This window comes from Drosophila albomicans, chromosome 2L, assembly GCF_009650485.2.
Source record: "Drosophila albomicans strain 15112-1751.03 chromosome 2L, ASM965048v2, whole genome shotgun sequence".
Lineage (NCBI taxonomy): Eukaryota > Metazoa > Arthropoda > Insecta > Diptera > Drosophilidae > Drosophila > Drosophila albomicans.
The window spans coordinates 17,711,511-17,732,727 of record NC_047628.2 but is presented as its reverse complement, the minus strand read 5'-3'; the positions used below and the strand labels follow the sequence as shown (position 1 = coordinate 17,732,727).

General features: G+C 38.2%; 1 protein-coding gene and 1 long non-coding RNA gene across 10 annotated transcripts in view; one reads left to right on the top strand and one right to left on the bottom strand.

The window, feature by feature from the left end:
• The window catches only part of LOC127565123 (uncharacterized), an 85,292-nt gene that overhangs the window by 27,432 nt on the left and 36,643 nt on the right, over window positions 1-21,217 (bottom strand). For 2 of the 3 annotated variants that reach the window (XR_007954513.1, XR_007954511.1), the window contains one exon: window positions 1,869-2,177. The exons of the other annotated variant lie outside the window; for it this stretch is intronic. This is a non-coding gene — a long non-coding RNA (uncharacterized LOC127565123). Of the gene's footprint in view, window positions 1-1,868; window positions 2,178-21,217 lie in introns of those variants that run through there. 3 annotated transcript variants of the gene reach the window in all.
• LOC117565957 (uncharacterized) overlaps window positions 6,565-21,217 on the top strand; it is a 48,504-nt gene continuing 33,851 nt past the window's right edge. For 2 of the 7 annotated variants that reach the window (XM_034245348.2, XM_034245346.2), the window contains exon 1: window positions 6,566-7,862. The gene's annotated coding sequence lies outside the window, so the exon portion shown is untranslated. Of the gene's footprint in view, window positions 7,863-7,955; window positions 8,513-21,217 lie in introns of those variants that run through there. The other 5 variants (XM_034245352.2, XM_034245349.2, XM_034245351.2 and 2 more) reach the window with 4 other exon arrangements.

Below are 21,217 nucleotides of genomic sequence, written 5' to 3'. Positions count from 1 at the left end.
AGAGAGAGAGACTGTAGACTATTGAGTAAAGTTCATTTGTTCCGCAACATTGATGATTTATCTATGCTCCGTCTCTCCGCAGTCTTTAAGTCACAAGGTGAAGTACACAAAACACAGACCTTTTTATGTACGCGCCACACACTGAATGCTAATGCCACACACAACAAACACACACACCGCACTCTGTGGCACAGACTATAGAATACAGTTCAACTTGGCCATCAATATGAAATTAATTTTTAGCCCAAAAAATAATAAAGAGACGACCAACAACAACTAGAAAACAGCGTCGACAATGTAATAAAAATTATGTTGCCTGTCACAAAGTGTCCAGACAGCTGGCACCTCATGCCACATCGCGGCATCCTTTTCGCTGTAGACCTCATGCGGCGTCAGCTGCCACTTAATGAGCGAATGAATGAATGAATGAATGGAGGAATGGTGGAATGAATGGCCAGCCAGCATATTGCACGTTTGTTCATTCTTTCGATGGGAGTTGGGAGTTGTGGCAGCCACTAACAAAGCATTTAATGCTTTTATTTGCGGGTGGCAGGCCTGAAAGTGTTGCGACAGCCTGCGTGCAACATGTTGTTTCTATTGCTGCCTCTGCCTCTACCTCTGCCTCTGCCTGGTTTATATTTGTGTTTGCTTTGGCAGTGGGGAAGTGCTTTCAATTGTAATTAATTTAATTAAAATGTGTTTGATTTAATGCCTTTAAATAAACACTGTTTTGTGCAGCTTCATTTGAATATTAGAAATATTTTGACATTAGCAGCATATTAAATCAAAGTACTGATGAATAATGAGGATTTTAATGTAATGAAGTACATTTTATGTATGGCAAATACAAACATCTAACTTAAAATTTTAGTAAGGACTTCTTTCATCATGAAATATATTTACTATATTTACTATAAAAGTGAAAAATGTGGGAAGAGTAAATAAATTATTTATTTGGCAAGTGGAAACATCTAACTAGAAATGTTGCCTGTTAGAGTCTGCAATTTCTTTAAATTTCAAATACATTTACTTTCCTTCAAGGACTTGTCACACCGGAAATCACTAAGCGCAACTTTACTCCATTTTTCTTTTCTCTTCGGTACTTTTTGTGCTGCATGAGACAAAAGACAAACAGGAAATACTTTTAATGGCTGCCAGCAGCTAACAAAGCACATCAAGCGAGTTAGCCGGAAATTCGATTGCAACTATTTGGCTAATTGCTTCCAGAATCGCTTTATAATTCTCCGGGCAATTAGCTTAATACTGCAATCAATAACTCGACCGAAAAGTTCTTTCGCACTCACGTTTCACTCTCTCTCAATATTTTCCCTTTTGTCGTGTTCTCTCTCTGTCTCTCTCTCTCGTCTATGCTGACAATCAGTTTGATTTATGATGCACCCAAAAACTACACCCGAAGTCAATATTTTTGTGTCCATTGCAGTGCTTATTCAATTTCAATGTGTTTGTCGCTCCGATAGCGAGGTATCTAGGAGCGAGAGAAGTAAGTGGAAGTGGAAGGGGAGGAGAGGCGAGGCGAGGCGACTGTCACCCAGAGTTGACCTTTGTGGGCAATGCAAACACAGTTCGAGTCGGATAACGGCAGCCATGTGAAAGACAAACCAAATCCAAATGAATTAAGTTATGGTTATTGACATTTAATGCACACATTGACATCGACTGGTGGAATCCATTCGTTGACAGATGAGTGTTGTGCCCCAATGTGGCAGGAGTGCAGAAACTCAGCTAAGCATTAAATATGAGCATTGACACCCAACACTCCAACAAAAACGAGTTCGAGTACACTCGTTGTTCTATCTGCACTTGCAAACATATTCATTTACATTCATACAAACGTATTCGTACCTCTTTGATTGTTTGGCTACTGTAATTCAAGTCAACCCAACAGCATTTTTTATGCACCACACACAGCTCGAATGCCATTAGATATCGGTGCCAAAACGAGACGAGCTTCTTGTTTCTTCTTTCTCGCCAGCTGATAGCACGCCCAAAAAAAAAACAAACATGCAAATGAACGCCAATGTCTGCTCTCTTTTCATGCCTCGTCTTTACACACAAACACGCTTGTGACGCATTGTTAAACCGCTCTTCAAGTTTTCTATTATTTCCCAAACTTACTTGAGCATTCTTCAAAATTCTTCTACAGAAATGTTAGAACACTTCAATTTTTGTGTTAGTCTGCATAGAGTATGATTCATTCTTCAACTTACCTAAAAAGAAAAATAATATTAAATTTCATTAGAGATTTCGCATATTACACTTATAGTTATTTTAAACTAAGGTAATTAAAATATCATAAAGCATCTTAATTAAGAAAATTCTTTAAACATATTCAAGTATTTATGGAAGAGTCAAGTTTTAGCCTTGCAAAAAGTGTCCACCAACGTTGGAATCAATAATTTTATTATAATTTCATTATAAAAATTTGTGTCTGAAATCAATATTACGAATTCCATGAAAATAGCTTTAAATACTTTATCTTTATACTTCCCACCATGTATTATGTCCTATGCACTACTTATCTATTCTTTTTAATAAATATTGTAAAAAAAAAAAAAAAAATGGTTACTTATTAGTTGTATCTAGTATATTTTGACCTCTATGGTATATTTCTAATGTATGTACTTCAACAATATACTAAATATGCCCTTCTGTATATTTTTGTATTTTTACGATGTATTTTTTGGTACACTTTAAAAATAATACCGAACTGTTTTGCTTTTATTCAAAATGGTTACCGTGTATCTCACAGTCGAGCACACTCGACTTGGTTATTTACTTGTTTTTTTTTTTTCATCTCATATTTTCTTTCACTTTTTTTACTTTCCTTTCATTTATTAAATTTTCTCTTCATTATATTTAGTATTATTATTAACCCAAAAATATACCATAACTATTTCTTAGTATATCCGAAATATTCTGCAATCTATTTAAAATATTTAAAGGAATGCATATTCATAATCAATAAAATGTGCATAAAGAAGAAGAATTTCATATGCACTCGCTTCTTCCCACACATTTAATCAGCTTCCCAACGGGAGCTCCAACTCCTCCCCCTTTGATGTTGAGCTTGCTGCTGTAGTCTGCATGAATTTGGTTGGAAGCTGCAGCGTGTAACAATAACTAACTGGAGCATGTCGTGTGTTTTTTGCCGTCAGCACTAATCCATAGGGATATGGGTAAAAGCTCAAGTTCAAAACTATGCAGAGCATGCAGAGGATCGAGCTCTTCAGCTCTTCAGCTGTCGAGGGATAACAGCAAAGGCGCAGCGGAGCAATAAAAACGAAACCATCAACGAAAATGAAATACCGCAGGTGACTGACGCATGCCACACAAGCACACATACATCCAAACACACACATAGATAAAACACCCACACACACACACACTCACAAACTTGCATATAGTTTGTTTTTTATTTATTTCTTTTTGCAGTCATAATTTACATATTTTTTGCTGTGCGACCCGAAAAGTGGCCGAAAGATAAAAATGAACAACAAAAATCAAACAGAACTTTTTACGTTTCTTTTTCGTTGTGCTTTTGTTTTTGTTTTTGTGTTTTTTTTTCAATTCCTTCTCGTTTTTTAGGTTTTTTTGGTGTTGCTTTGGGATGCACCTTTTTTGGGGGTTCGCTGAAATTGAAAACGGCGTTGATTATAATGTCAATACTCATAAAAAAAGAGCTCGCGACGCACACACACACACAAAGATGTTGACCGTAAATATAAGTATATGGATATCTGCCTTATTGAGCTGGGTCTCCCTCACACTCTCAGTCTGTCTCTTTCTCTTTTTTCCCCACTTGGGTGCGGTCAAAAACTTGGCTTATTTTGTTTTGCCTTCTTGCTGTTAAATTGTTTTTGCTTTTGTTTTTTTTTTTTTTGCTTTTGGGTTGTTGAGATACAGATACAAATGCAAGGCAAATGTATGTTTCGTGTTATTCATTGGCACTTTCATGGACATTACTAATGTTTTAGCTGTTTTGCTTGTTATTGTCAAATTGCCCTAACTACGAGCATTTTGTTGGAGTCATCTTTGCTCAAGCAACTGTTTAAGAATTTCATCGTTTCCTTTCTTAAATTAATTACAATTTCTACAACAAATTTCTCTCATTAAGCTCTGCAAAGGTATAAAATACTTAAGATGCTTATTTTCTAGTTCATAATTAAGAATTAAACCCACGAATTCCATGAAAATTCTTTGGACTACATTGAAAGCGCCTTAATGATACACTTTACAACAAAATTGGTTTGCTAAAGGTTGATTTAGGTGCTCGGCAACTTGAACCAGAAAGTTGGCGCAAACTTTGTGCGAAAAAGGTTTGCTCTAGGTTAACAAAGATTTCAAAATAAGCAAAGTAGAATTATGAGAGCGGGCTTTTATTAATAAAACACATTGTTGATTTGCAAGAATTTTAATTTTAAAGATTTCGTTTATTATATTTAAGCTCAAGATATTTGAATATATAATTTCAACTACAATATTAAATTGAATTCTTTTAAAAGTAAGCTTATTGTATTTTTTCAATATTTCTAGAATACTTCTTAAGCTTTTTAAAGAGTATCAAAAGTGTGTTGTTTGTTTATATCTCTTTAATGCTTGTACTACCTGTTGTTATTGTGATTGTTGTCCGTGTTGTCCTGCGGCTGTCTGTCGCCATCTGACACTGTTGCTGTCCGTCCGTCTGCCTATCTGTCCGTCTGTTTACCTGCTTTGCGTGGTGTGCTGTGGCCAAAAAGAACCAAAGTCAAAAACTTAATGCGCTTTGGCATGCTTTTAGGCAATAATTCATGGATTAACGCCATTTGGCTTAAGCTGATTTCTTGGCCGCTTTTAGCGCATTTGAAGGGGCACATTTTTTTGTGCTGTGGCTTGTTGTTGTTTTGGCTGGACCTCACCTTTTGGGGTGCTTGTCGAGCAGAAGGAGCATCCTCTTTTTGACATTCCTTGGACGTGACTAATCAAACAACTTAGGTGAGTAGAAGTCGCTGCCATTCCTCTTGTTTGTATTTGTTATGTGTTGCGGATCTCATTCCATCTCATTCTGGTTCTCTAATGATCTCTCTGGTATGGTCTTGGACTCTCTGGTCGCGATTTGTATGCCGATTTGTTGACCACAACAAATTGCATACTGAGGCGCCCATAAATAACTTTTGTGGCCACATCAGGCAGGCGTCTGTTTTGTGGTTGTTGGTGTCCTTGGTACCTGTCGGCGACGATGGCCACGCCGATGGCGATGGAGTTTTGGAGTTTTGGTCTCCTGGCAGCACGTGCTAAGTGCCAAGCAATGTGCAGTTGCCCAAAGCTCATTAATCAATATGACAAGTGAGTCAGGTCGAGGCGACAGAGGGAAGTAGACACCACAAAGAGTGAGAGACAACTGATTTATGCATTAGAACTTAATTTCTCATTTTACAATTTCAACATTTGCCCCCGAAAAATGTGTTAGTAGACTTTTATCCCCTTTGCGCTTGAACAATTCATAACTTTTGCGTGGAGCGTAAGGGGGAAAACTTACAGACAGTTTACTAGCGGGAAAAACCCAATCAGCTTGGCCCAAAATACAACTACTTTGCTCTGCCTCCCCCTCTCTCTCATTCTCTCTCTCTCACCCTTTCTCTCTCATTTTGCGCTCGCTTTGTTTCTGCCACGCCATGCAAAATCTTTGATGGGCCTGCCAAAGGGGGCAACAGATTGTGTGGAGGCGTGGGGCGACGCAGCTTCCACTATTTGTGGGTGACTGACGGCTCCCAAGTGGCATTGGCGAAGCAGCGCTCGACGTTGGCTTCCGCAGCGCGAAATTTTACGTTCATTGTTTCTCGTCCTTGCTGTCGCCATTTTCTATTTAGCTAAAAGTTTATTCGCATTCAGCACATTTAATAAGCGCTTATTGTACTTAAGTTTGCATTGTTGGCTGTCGCAGGCTTCATCATTGTAAATGCTTCAGTGTCGGTTGTTGTAGTTGTTATTGTTGCTGTTGCTGCTACTGAGATGACTTTAATGAGCAAAATTCGCTTGCGGCCATTTTGTTTGCTACTTGTATTTTTGTTGTTGTTGTTTTTTTTTTTTTGACCCCATCAAATAAGGTTAAGTTATTACAAAGTACTATATTATCAAAGACCATTCCAGCTAATTAAATGTGGCATTAAAATCACATCTAACCCGACATATGGACCAAATGCAATACAGTGCGCTGTTAATGCATAACAGACAGACCAAATCAACAGCAACAGAGCTGAGACACTCAGACAGACTGAGTGTGCTCGTTATATGGGGCTTGGCTTGGGCTTAACCATGCGCTGCTGTGTTTGGCTCGTGCGCTCCGCAGCACACACACTGTTAGCAGTTTAGTTAGTCACTGCTTAAGTAATCGTGGCGCTCTTCGCCCGCGCACGAAGCTTCGTCGGTCATCGGTTCGTACACGAATCGTATTACAGTTGATGGCATCGAGTCGTCGCGACTTCGGCTTCGGCTGCTGCTGCTGTTACTGCTGCTGGTCGGTTCGGCTGGCTGGCTGGCCAGTGCTTCAGTTCTTCAGTAGCCCAACAACGCAGCACGCGGATGCTACGCTTCGTGTTGTTGTTTTTATTATTTTTGTGTTTCTTTCTTGTGGCCTGCGTTTACAAAAGCACAAGCACTCTCTTAAACTTTGAATTGTACGGGTACTCTCTCGCTCTCTCTCGTTCGGTGTGTTGGCTCTCTTGGTGGTTGCTCTCAGCTCGCATGACGACGACTGCGACTGCGACTGCTGTTGCTTCTGCTGCTGCTGCTGCGGCTGGCGGCATTGCTGTTGTTGTGTGTTGTTCTTGAGTTGGCGTTGTCGCTGGCTGCTGCTTCTGCTGTTTGTTGTTGTTATTGTGGTGGTCTCGGTCTCGGTCTCTGTTTTCTGTTTCGGTTTCGGTTTCGTTTGTCTGGCCGCTGCTGCTGCTGCTGGTTTGATTTTTGTGCGCTCCGCAGCGCCGTCGTCGCTCTGCAGCTGCGTTCGTGCGCTTTTTGAAAATAGTTACAAGATGCTCATCGAAGTGAGTAGAACGCCGGAGCGGTAAATTGGACAAAGACCAAAAAACACCAAAATAATATAACAGCAACTACAACAACAACAACAACTCACCAACGCAGACGCCGTTTTTTGGTTGAGTTCAAGACATCGCAATATTGAACTGTAACTTCCAACAACTGCAACTCAAAACTCATTTCTCAGTTCTCAAATGCAAATTGCAACTGATACAAAAATTTAATCAAATAAATATAAATAAAGTGTGAACGCTGATAAAACAAAACAACAAATTCGAGCTAAAAGCCACATGTGTTGTGTCCACAAAAAATACAAAAAAAATAAATAAAATAAATTTTGAAATACGAAGTGCAAGTTGCAACAAAATACAACAAATAAAATAATTTTAATTTAATTAAAGTGGCGCGAGTTTTCGCAATTCAATCATCGCACAACAGCTTTAAAGTCCATGTCCAAGTAAAGTGCAACCCATGCGGAGCTGCTGTTGTTATTTTTAAATCGCTGACCGCAGAGAATCTAACGCTAAAAATAAAACGGACCAAAACAAAATAACACCAACATACTAAATACAAAATACAAAAATAATAACGAAACACGCGTCGAGTTTTTCCTTCTCTCTACCACAAATATATAAAAATACCCACAAAAAACGCAAAGGGTAAAAACTCGAAAGTGACAAACACCAGCAACAACAACAACAACTGCGGCAACATCATCACCAGCAACTACTGCAACTGCAACACCAGCAACGCTTGCAACAAATTGGAAATAAAAAAAAAACCTCAGAAATAAAATAAAATAAAAGTGCGTGCAGCGGCATTTTCCACATGTGAGTGAAAAAATTTTCGTTTCATTGGCCGACGCTAAAAATAAAAAGTAGCAAAACATTTTTTTTTGTTTGCTACATTTTTTACAGACTTTATTGTGCGTCGACAAAAGTAAAAATAACAATAATAATTTACGCCAAAATACGAATAATATTATTATTGATCAATGTGCCAAAGTGAAGTGTATTGTAATATGCAAATTGTTTTGCGTAAATAAAAAAAAAACAAACATACAAACTAAAAGGAAATGTCTAAATATTCACAACACTAACACACACTTAAATGTCACACACAGACATACGCACACACACGAGCACACTTCAAGTTGAAACATAAACAAAAGAACTATTATTAATTTTGCTGCAATTTTCTGCCGCATTTTTGTCGTCGCTATTTTTGGGTTCTTTTTGGTGTTGTTTTGTTTTCCCTTTTTTCCGCGCATCTCTTGGATACTTACATAGACCAAAACACTTGCAAAAACTCACATAGATACACACTTACATACGTTTTTGCAGCCGAGAGTGTGAAGTTCTTCAATACTTTGCGTAGACCAAAAAAAACACAAAAGTTTTTCATGTGCGCTGCATTTTCGGAATAATTTTTGGATACGTTCGTCGATTTTTGGGGCCCTTGGGAATAACTTGTGCAAAAGGTTCGTAAATTTACAACTTGAGTGCGTTGTTATTTTTGTGCTGCTGCTTGTAAAGTGTGCTTGCGAAAGTACTTAATAACACTATTTGCCAAATTAAGTATACGTTATTACGTATACGCAGAAGGTGCGCAACAGTGGATGACAAAGATAGTGGAGTATATGAGGAAAGCTTTTGTTTGCCACATTCTATATGGAAAGCAGTATTTTCAAATACTGCAATTTTGATTTGGAATGTTTATATTGAAAGCTGTATTTTTAAATACTGAAATTTTGATTTGGAACGTTTATATAGAAAGCAGTATTTTAAAATACTGAAATTTTCTTTTATAACTTTAATATATAAATCAGTATTTTAAAACACTGAAATTTATTTTAGTATTTTTATAAAGAAAGGAGTATTCTAAAATACTGAAATGTATTTCAGAATTTTAATATAGAAATCAGTATTTTAAAACATTGAGTTTTATTTTAGTATTTTTATATGAAAAGCAGAATTTTAAATTGCTGAATTTTAGAATTTTTGCAAATCCTATTTTTAAACAAATTTAATTTTAAATACAACTCGAAACGTATTTGGAAGTTGTCTGTAATGCGAGCAGTGCAGACAGCGCGTCTCTAGTTGTGAATCGCCTTTTCCAAGGAAAAGAATAAAATACACAACAATAAGAACACAAAAAGAAAAAGGAGAGTGGGACACACCTGTGTGTGTTGTGGGCAACAAAGAAAGCTACAAAATACATTTTAGATATATATGCAGACATACATATGTATGTATATATAGTATAGAATTCGTATTCGTACTCTCGTAAAATGCTGCTTAGCAAAAGTGCTTTGGCATATCTCATTACAAGCCCAAGGATCATCGTAATCATCGTCATCATCAGAGCCGTGGAACCAAGACTTTTGTCTTGTCGTTCGTTGAGCTGAGCTGCAGCCCCTCGCACAACACAAAGAAAACAACACAAATAATGAAAAGAATTGTACAACGAAGAATAAAAAAAAAAAGAACTTTTCTCATTATCAACGCAAGTGTTTTAAACTTTACGGACTTGACGGAGAACAGAGGAGAATGGTCTTGAGGTGGTTTATAACAATGTAGAACTCAAAAAGCTGAGTGGCAGTCAGTCAGGGCTATGGATATGGCCAGCTGGTCAGTCATTCCGACATTCAGTCAGTTCAGACTTGTTCGTTCCGTTTGTTCTTCAGACTTCAGTCAAGCGTCAGTAATGCTGTTGGCCATAAAAAGCGCTGACAATTTTTACATCTGTCATAAATTTGCGACACTCGTAAATCTATTTTCTGCATTTTATTTGTTTATTTAAAATTCTTGAACGAAGAAATTCAACAAAAACGACAAAAGCTTCAGCAGCAGCAAACACAAAAAATGTGAAAATGTGAAGAAGTAACGTCACCGCCAAGTGGGCGACTGATTGATGTGACAATTCCTTAATTAATTTCAGAAGAGGCAAAATGCGCTTGGAGCGCATTTAATTATCCAATCTGGGGGGGATTCTCTTACTCAGCCTCTCAGACAGATCCCGATGCGGGTAATACATCAAAGTAAATTATGGCAAAAGGCAGCATTCACGAGTTTATTCACATTCGACTCGTGTTTGTGGCAAGTTCGAACACCTTTATTGCAGTTTCCCACGCTTCTCTCTCTTATCACATCAACTAACAGCAACAAATTTGTGTGTGTGTGTGTGTGTGTTCGCTCTCTTATTTTTGGCAATTTAGAATCCCCTTCAAACAGGTTGCTGATAAGCCAAATGCACTGTTGAGTTCAATGACATGCTTTATCATTGCGTTCAGCACAATGTTGAAACAAATTTTTATTTATTTTACTTCTTTTTTTTTTGGCTCAACATTGTTGATAAGCAAAATGATTCTGAAGTAGCCTGCAGAGAAGGCAAAATTCAGTTGCTGCTGCTGCTGCTTGCCCTCTATTCTAATCTAGGTTAATTAAACAACAGAGACTTTTATCATGTGCAAACACAGTTATTAAATATCTTTCGATCTTCACTTTTCACTGCTTCAACAAGTTTGCTTGTCTTGTCATTGATTTAACAGCGCACTAACATGATAAGCAATGTCAACTGTTAACTTTAACATGCCATGTTAAGCATTGTGTTTGGCTGCTGTTATTAGCAGCGCTTTTCGCTGTTAACTGATAACGCTTTAACATTTGCGTGATATTTCCTGAGGTGTCAAAGTCAATACATTTTTATGATTACAAGGAATTTGAAAAATCTTTTAACTAGCTCAACAAATACTTTCAGTGCATTTGCAAATTTTATTTCGCTTAGTACTTCACGCCATTCGATCGCTTCCTTTGCGCGTTTGTTGCTTATTAGCATAACGAAATATAATTATCAGAAATATGCAGCACACAAAAATATTGTATTGCATTTCGGTTTGCTTTGGCTTGCCACCCACCCAATTAAGTTGCCGCCGCCGCCTCTTTATGGGCAGAGACTGCAGTAAATAAGTAAACAACACAAAAATTGTGCGCCATATTTTGCAGCCAACGCACATAAATAAGCTTTAGTCCAAAGCCAACTTGGCCGAGGTTGAGGAGATGGCTACAACAACAACAAAAGAGAGTTGTTGTTGCTTTTGTTGTTGTTTTTGTTGGGAAGCAGCCACCAACAAAAGTAGCTGGCAACTGGCCAAAAAGGCATGGCCAAATATGCCGCCTGTTGTTGGTTTTGCTTTTGCTTTTGCTGTTGCCATCTTTCGAATTTGTTTTCATTCTTTTTGGCTACTGTTGAGGCCAATTTTGCAGCCTCCTCTGTACTTGAAGCTGGCATCCTCGAGCCAGCGCACTAATAAATAATTTTAATTGTATTCATTTTCAGTTCAGTTCTTGCGCTGCTCCACTTTGTGTACAGCAAAAGGCGGCCAAGAATATGTAATAAGCATATGAGTGTGTGAGTGTGTGAGTATCAAAGATACCGCAACACATTTCAGCAAAAATTTTGTTCGTTTTCATTGTTTTTTTTTTGCTGTGTCTCGGAATTGAAAAACGTGTTCAACGATCAATTCGCTTTGCTTTTGGCCTGGCCCACATTGCTGCCTAGCTGCCTGGCTGCCTGCTTATCGTGCTTGGCACTCATGGATGCCAGTGTCAGTTTTGTTGCCAGGTTGTTGCCAGTTTCAGTTTCAGTTACATCCAGCGGATGGCACTCAGTTATGGTCATGTTTACTCTGCCTTGGCATGGACAAACTTTGGCACTGATAAGCAAGAAATAACAACGAACAACGAACACACCGTCAGTCAGTCACTCTTTTGTCCGTCACTTTTTTCTTCGCTTCTTGAGTCATCGAACACGTCTTGGACGACGCAGAGATATGAACACTGCTTGCTAGCTGACTGGCTGGTGACCAATTGTGAGCATATTGCGCATACGCTCCGTTAAACGACGTCTGCGACTTGGTCACGTCTTGGGTTGTGCACTTTGTGCACATTGTGTTTGCCTCATTTAGTGCCGCTTGCAGTCAACACTGACTGACTGACTAACTGCCTGCCTGCCTGACATTCTGCACACTGCAGTGGGACGTGCGAATCGTGGAACCAAATAAAATCCCAGCGAGCAAATCACAACACGAAAATTCTCCAATTTCAAAAGCGTGCACTGCAAATCACCTGACAGCTTACACTTACAGCACAGAGACTCTTTTGATTAGGTGTAACAAAGAACACACATGAATTATTGGAATGTAAGAATACTTAAGGAAATTTTTATAAAATAGAAGACACTTTTTTTCTCATACTACAAATATTTTCTTTGATACAGCGCATTTAATTAGCCTTGTTCATTTCTGTGACAACTGCGTGTTTATTCTGGAAAGACACATTTCAATGACTAAGTCACTAAAAAATTCCACTATTCTTGAACAAAGAACAACAAAAAAAGAAGTGTAGGGGCTGCAATTATAAATTTCTATACTATGGATTCTAAGTGATTAATTTCAAATTCGATGAAAAACGTATGTGACTTGTTCGAAATTATGCAAAATTATGAAATAGGTTACACGCCGTATATGGAACAATGATTCTTATATATGTATTCAGAGAATACACGTCACTCTCAAGTCTGAATCTGCTTGACTAAACTGCGCTGCAGTTTTTATTCTTTTTAGGTGCTAACTGGCGCTAAAAGAGAATTTTGGCTTAAAAGCTGCGATTCTTATGAATCTATAATTTTTTGTTTCTGTGGTTTATAAATATTTCATATAAACGTAAACTTGTTTATTTCTTAAATATCAAAAAGATCTTAAGTCAACATTTTCAATGTAGAAGATTTCAATCTAAAATTAGATTTAAAAATGCCAATTAAACATTAAAATCTTGACTTAAGATCTTATTTCAAAAAAATTATTTAAAATCGAAAAGTTCTTAAACCAAGATATGCAATCTTCTTTTTAAGTAAGATTTTAATCTTAAAATATGATGCTTTCATTCTCAAATTTAGTATAAAAATCTTGATTTAAGATTTTATCAACATATAAATCTTTTTTCAAGATATTCATTTTAAAATCGAGAAAATCTTTAAACAAGATTATACTTCTACTTTTCTACTTTTCAAGTCCGATTTTTTTTTCTATCTGTCTATTTGTTTTATTTATTAATATTATCTTATATTTGGTATACAAGTTGTTTATTTAAGAACTTTTATTATTTAGTAATGATTTGTTGTTTTTCTTATAGTTTTAAATAAATTTGCATGCAAATTGCTTTGGCATCAGTGTGCAGCTTTGGCGACAAACGACTTAAGCATTGAAGGCGCTTTTCTCTCTCTCTCTCCTATTCCCCACTTTTTCTTCATGGGCAGCGACGTCGACGGTGACGCCAGCAGCGGCAGCGGCAGCAACGTTGCCGTCATTTATTGTTGCTTGTTATTGCTGCAGTCGTTGTTGCTGTTGATGTTGTTGTTGTTGCAGTGCGCTCAATGCGCTCGATATCTGCTGCCAATACATGAACACAGACACAACTGCAGATGGACACACCCACACAGACACACACACACAGACGCATAGGCAGGCAATGTTTATAGGTGCGTTGTATTTATGCGCCTCAATTCTGGGCCAAGGTAGTTTTTATCTTTCTTGTTGTTGCTGCTGCTGTTGTCTGGCAGCTTTTTTTGCTTGCTTGCTTGCTTATTTGCTTGACTCGCATTGTGGTTTTGTTGTAATTGCAATCCTTGAAAATTTGTTGCACACACACACACACACAATCGCTCGCAATTATTGCAAACACAAATAAGGCACTCTCGGAACAGTTTTGACCGCCATTTACGCTGTCACGTCTTCAGCGGCTGTAACACTGCACCACAGCACTCCACACTCCGCACCCTGCACCCCGCACCCCGTACCCCGCTTCCTGAATTAACTCCCCTTCCCTTCCCACGCATTCCTTGCACTTGCAATCGCAATCGCAACACAATTTCTTCGCTGAGTTCGTTTTTATTTCATTTTTCTTTTCGTTCACTTTACTCTCGCATTTATGTATTTATTTAATTTTCGTTTTTATTTGTTATTGTTGTTGCTTTTATCTGAGCAAACGTCGCGACGGCCGCTGCACGTTTTCTTCTCTATTAGTCACAATTTTGTTGTTCCCCCCGTTTTGTTGCTTTCCGTTTACACAAACACAGACACACACACACATGCAGAGTTGAAAGCAATAAGAAAACAAATGGAATGTGTACACAAATTGAAGATGTATTATAGTGCAGCAGCTAATACAACAAATACAGTGAATACTGCCTAAAGCAAACATTGGCATTGCAATTGATTTCTCGATTGAGATAGATAGATGTGTGCACACAAGTTTTGCCATTTGGAATATTGTTTTAGCAACAAGCAAATGAATATTTGCACAGTTGTCAATAAACTACAATCACAATACAGTAAGAACCGGCTAAGAAGGTTACAAAAGGTTCTACATTCAATTGCAACAATGTACTACAATTTATGTATAAGAGATCAATATACAAAATATGTTAAATCAAAGCAACATATTTGAAGCTTTTTCTTGACTATAAATATTTATTACATTTTAGAATCTCAACGAAGATAAATCTCTTCACCTTTTCACTTTGCAATAGATATCCTTAAAGTCTCAAAATGTCAAGCTGATGTGAATTTAAAACTCTGGCAATTTCGTTCATTTAGTAAATCGCATTTAATTCCATTTGTTTCCTCACATATCGTGCTCCATAAATAAATATTGAATTATTTCAAGCTGACAGCAGCAGCAAAAAGGAAATCTTGAAGTTTGATTTCTAATTGAATATTTGCAATTGAAATTGGTCCATTTAAGCTTTCATGTAGTGCTCTTTCCTGCTCTATCTTTCCTACTCTTTTAGCTTTTGTCATCTTATTTGATGACGCCTGCTGATGCTGCTGATGCTGCTGCTGCTGCGAATTTCCATTACAACAATTGGCACTTGCAACAATTGGTTGCCAAGTCAAATGAATACAATTGCCATGTTGGCCCTTCCCAGCTTTAGCTTTGCTTCCTCCATCTGCTTCTGCTTCTACTTCTGCTACTGTTTCTCCTCCATATTTTCCCTTACGGCTTTCTTTTGCCCTGGCATCGTGGCAGCATTCATTGGGACACACAATGCCAGCCGACTGTCAATGCCATTGATTTGAGTGTGCGACTTATGTTTGCCAGCTGAACGCCTTTCAGTTTGAATCCCTTATCCCCCACACTCTGCCACGCCCACACTAAGTCGCCTTCTTCCGCTCTGCCCGCAAATTTGTTGGCTGAATCCTCTCTAGCAGCATTTCTCCTTCATCCTTGTTTCCATTTAGCTTGTGCAATCAATGACTTTGCCGCCGTCGCAGCTTTTCGTCTCTGTCTCTGTCTCTGCCTCAATGTTGCCTTTGTCTCTGCCACACACACCCACACACACACACACATAGATACCGCTTGCATGCTGCTGCGTTGTCAAACTAAAAGTGCAAAAGTAGCGCAAGAAAAGTGTACACTGTGCAAACTTTGTTGCCACTTTGTTTTGCCTTAAATTTTTGTGTTTTCTTACGCCACACACACATACAAATGTAGCGGCCACACCCCCTCCACACACGCCCACTTTTCACACCACGGATTTTTGTAAGCCTGGGCGTGGCAAAAAATTCTCTATCACAACTCACGTGCTCAAGTTGGTGTGCAGCGATTTCTCTCGAGGAAGTATCTGAGCATCTCTTGCCTCTTGCTATCCAACTATCCATCTATCTATCTATCTTTCTATGTGTCAGCTATCGTAGTTATCCTAGACCGAATCCTAGCGCAACGTACATTGTCCATTCACTTGGTTATGCAACAGAAATGTGAATGCGAATGAATCTTTTATGCCCACACACACACACACACACATTCACATAATTTAATCTGCCCTCGCTCTCTCTCCCTCTGTATCTGTATCTGTATCTTGCTCTCGCTATTTGGCTCGTATCTTGTTCTATTTGGAAAGCCAGCTTGTAGATCTGCCAGCTCCCTCGAGGCCTTGTTTAGATTTATTGCTTTTGCGTTCTATTCTCTGTGCTCTTTTCACTTGATAATTGATGAATGTTGCGAATACTGCTTCACACCCAAACCCACAAAAGTATTTGCCACTCGTTCTGCTTTTAGTTTTTGACTGTTTATTTACTCGAGATTAGTTGAACAAAATGCAATAAAAATTCCAACTAAATGGTATTCAAACTAACTCCATTGTGTAGCTTTGATATATCAAATTTCATTTTATTTAAATGTTATTCATTTCATGCGAATTTTTCAAATTTATTGCCCATTTTACGAGCAGCTTCCCCAAAATAAAATAAATAAAGGCATTTCAATCAATGATTCAATTAAGTCAAGTGCACCTCACCCACACACGCACATTCAAGAGTAAATGGACGTGTATGTGAGTGTGTGTGTGTGTGTGCTCTAGGCCAGGCCACAGGCTATTACCCCAGATCAATTTGCGAGCGGGCTTAAACTGTCATCAAAGTCATTTTGCAGGTGTGAAAGCGTGAATAAGCAGCAACTGCAAAACGCACAAAGTACAAGGCACAAGGCTCCGTTCTCTCTCTTGGGGGGTGGCTGAAAGTAATGTGTCAGAAGAGAGGGCGGGGGGCAGGCAGCACATAAAGCTCGACAAGGATACGTGCCAAAATGCTAGCAAAGTAGGCAACTTAAACTCAAATCCTATCGCAAATGAATGGCTTCAAAACAACGCAAAAAAAGCGAAAACAAATGAGAAAAAACTGTTGCATGGGGAGTGTGTGACTATGAGATACCTATTAAAAACAATGAAAATATATTTACCTCTTTTTAATAGAATCAAAATAGTATTATTTGAAAAATATACCAAAATAATATACTGTAAAAATACTAAAAATATACAAAAAAAACATATTACATTCCAAATATACCATAAAGAACAAGATAAACCAGATTTTAATTTTGTTCTATTTTGTTCAATTTGGAAAAATACTAAAATATACCGAAAAAATATTACATTAATTATATACTATAGAGTACAAAATATGCCGGATTTTATTTTTACTCTTTTTTTGCGCAAGTTGAAAAAACACTAAAATATATCAAAAAACAATTAGATTCAAAATATACCATAAAGTAGAAAATATACCAGGTTTTGCTTCTACTCTTTAGCGTTGCATACTTCATAAACTATTACATTTAAAATATACCATAGAATATTAAATATACCAGACTTTACTTTTACTCTCTACTTCCACAAGCTTATCACACCCTTTAGCAGCGCTACTTACAGGGTATGCAGGCTCAACAATTGAGTGGCGCTGCATGGCGACAGTTTAATGATGGCGGCAAACAAAAACCCAAAAGGCAAAAGCAACCAAACAACTCTCGAACACTCGCAGGCAGCTGTTTATTGTTTATGCGTGTCTCACTGTAAGCATGTGTTAGTGTACGTGAATGTGTGGGTGTGTGTGTGAGTATGCTGGTGTGTGAATGATTGCCGGCGCCTGCTGATGACAAGTGTTGCGTGTTTTGAATATAGGACTATGGCTGGCACTTGTACTTATACTTATACTTACACCCAGAGACACCCACAACATATTGTGAACACTGTACATGAGTACTCATACTCATACTCATACTCATACTCATACTCACACTCATGTGAATACACTCGTACAATGGCTGTTGTCAAGCACGCCCTTCTAATGACAACACAAGGGAATATTTCTCAAGCTGCGTTCTGTGGTGGCTTGATTATAATATGATACTCGTCTAATTCTTTGCCTGTTATTTGTCACTGCGAAGTGGCTCTTCAAGTGTCCCGAATACTTGTACGAGTACTCGTATTCGTACTTATATTCATGCATATTGTTCACGAGTCACTTCAAAGAGCAACAGCTAAACACAATCATTTGTCAGCCATCAGCTTCAGCGACTTGTTAACGATGCTAAACTATAATTTGAACTGTTCTTACAAAAGGCAAAATGCTCTATACAATCGGTTATTTTACGAAGAGAACACGCCAAGATTTGCAATACAATACAATTCTATTGTTAAAGCAGTCAGCATATTTACTTCCTATTCATTAATACAGTTTTTGGAAGTGATTTATAACTGCTTTTTCCTATCTGCATCTTCTGCTGATTACTCTTCATTAAATCATAAATTGTTTCAATTTATTTTTCTATATAAAATGTTTTATGTTTTAACTGTTATAGACAATTTCCATTGAAAGGTTTTTAGTTGAATAAAATTATAAAAGTATAGTCTTTAAATTAACAATTATATCAGTAATTTAAATTATTAGAGATATTTTTCTTAAAGGATTTTTAGCAGCTGTTGCCAATCTAAAGCTTCCTCTAATTGCTCATCACTAAATCTTGAAATGAATCAATTTGTTTTCTCTATTCTATGCTTCTATTTTCTTCTTTCGTTTAGTCGATTTTAAGAGAATAATTTAGTTCAATTAAATGATAAGAAAAACTGCAAAAAATGTATTCTGTAATATGGCAAATAATGGTAGATATTTAAAATGTATAAATCTAATTCAGCATATGCTTTGAGAATTTTGTTAACAACGTATTCAATTCTCTAGGAATAAACTACTTTAGCCTGGCAAGCGCATTTTCATATTGCTCGTCAGCTACAGTTGATTATCCAGTCTCTTGTTTCCTGTCTGGGGCACTTGTAACTTTCCGCTGCATCGGCTGCACTTGCTTAACACTATTTGCGCACAATTTCTATAAATATGCCACTTTATTTTCGTAGTTTTCGATGCAGCTGCTGCACAGTTCATCGTTGCTGCACGACTGAACTTTTGTTTGCCAATTGTTCCTTTTTGCATATTTCGTTACTGTTGTAGTTGCTTCAACTTTGCGTTGAGTTTCCGTTTTTTTTTTGCTTGCAGATTTTTCCCTATTATTGGGCGTAAGCATAACAAGGGAATTGGGTAAAACGCTTTCCATATGCTGCCAATCTCATCAATCATCCACATACAAAACAAAGTGTCGAACAACAAGCAGCAGCAGCAGCAGCAGCAGCAGCAAAAACGAAATAAAGAAGAGCAGGTTAAGGTTATGGCTGCCATATGTTGAACGTGTGCGCCTAAAAGGCTGCAGCAATTTCGTTGATTAGTCCGATGTCTGCGGGAATTTGCCTGAGCCTCGCCATTCGCCACTCGCCTTTCGCCTGGCCCTTTGGCCTTGTCCTCTCGCATAAAAACTAAACGACACACACACACACACACAGACACCGGCACATAATTGATACACACACACATACCCACAACGAACACTGTTTTGCCTTGTTGTGCAAGCAGCCGAAGGGCCAACAGACTGTTTTTCTTTTTTTATATTCTTGTTTGCTTCAAGTTGTAAAAGACGCCAAACGTACAACTTTTTACAATGGTTTTTTTTCCTTCTTTGAATACTGTCGGCATTTTTAGTTAGAAATACTCTGAATTCAATAGAGCTTACTGCTAAAAGATAAAAAAAAAAAAACGTAAACTATTTTTATCAACAAAGTTTACAACTTTTACCCCAAACTATGCCATAGTTAATGCTGAGGAATTTCTAAAAGGAGTTCAGAGCTTGTTGAATGCCCCATGGAAATTGTTCGTAAGAAAATCTTGCTGAAATATGTTTTTGAGTGTGTGCGGAAATTCGTAAAAGATTTGGCGCATAAATTAGCCAAGCAATTTCCACCTCATCGAATCGTCATAAATCGGGGCGTCATTTTAATTTTTAATTAATTTTTGCGATAAATTTCGCCTATTTCACGTCATGCAATCGCGTAATCTTCTCTGCGTTTTCTTTGTGCTATTTTGCTTTATTTTGTGCTATTCTGTGCTCAGCTTTAAGGCCATCCGAATGAGTCATGCCAACTCACATCATGAGGGATGCTGTTGGCTGGCAACGTCCTGGCATCCTGGCATCCTTGCTAGTCTAAGGCTGGGGTCGCACATTCTCGGGGCTCGTGGCCACCTTTTTGGCACAGGTGTACACTGATATATGGCACAGGGCAAAGTCGTTTTAGGCTTAGGTCGTCTGATATATGTGGCCACGTGGCGAAGCTGTTTCCGCCTCCTTCTCTCTGTGTGTGTGTGTGTGTTATTTTGGCAGAGCGCGCATTTGAGTTTTCTAATCAAGGTTATTTTATGTGCGCCAAGCGCGCATTTAATGCCAAAATTACATTTTTAGTTATCGTTTGCGGTCGTTTCTTGTGGCAATCTTCATCGTAAGCTGCGTCGTATACGTGATAAATTCAAGTCGACTCGCATTATGTAAATACTCGCGCATATATATACTGAATATACTGAATACTGAATACATTTGTAGCATTGCAGACACACACACACACACATTTAACAGTTTGTGCCCTTTTGCTAATTAGGCCACAGTGCGGGGGAGTTCTGTGTGCATCCTGCGGCGACGCAACAACAAAAGCCAATTGTTTGCCAAGACACAACCATTATCGTTAACCGAAAGGGACAGCATCAGCATGGGCGAGGGAGAGGGAGAGGGAGAAAGACAGCCCAGACAGCTGAGACAAAAGGCGGCACTTGAGGCCGCCTTGACTTGCTGCCGTTCTATCTGGTTTTAGCCAAATTCCTTTCCCCCCAACCAGTTCCGCTTTTGTTTGCCGCATTGTCAATTGTGTTTTTGGAGACTCTGCGCATATGCAACTCTGACGTTGCCTGATGGCTGATGGCTTTTTGTGGCCTCTGCCTCTGCTCGGCATTATTACGATTATTATGTTGGCCGACTTGGCTTATTGTCTTGTCGCATGCAAATTGCCAGCGACTGCCAATTAGTTGGTTGGCCAAAAAAGCGAATCGTACTTAACAAATTTCAACTTGTCCAGCCAGCGCTGAAAAGTATGCTATGCAAAGCGATGACAACACATAGATAATGCGCAATTGTCTGTGCTAGTATTTGTGTGTTTGTGTGTGTGTTTGATAGACAACTCAATGCTGCTCTATCCGCTCACACATTCATCAATCAATCAATGCGATGAATGCGCTGCTGGGGTTTCTTTTTTTTTTGGGGTCAACGTGATTCGACATTACAGCCGCCTGTGCAATAACTGTCTCTGATAGTATGTTATATGAGAGAGTGTGTGTGTTTGTGAATGTCAGCTGTAAAGTGCTTAATGCAGCAATGAGCAGGCGATTGATAGAGAGAGAGAGAGTGGAAACAGGACATCATAC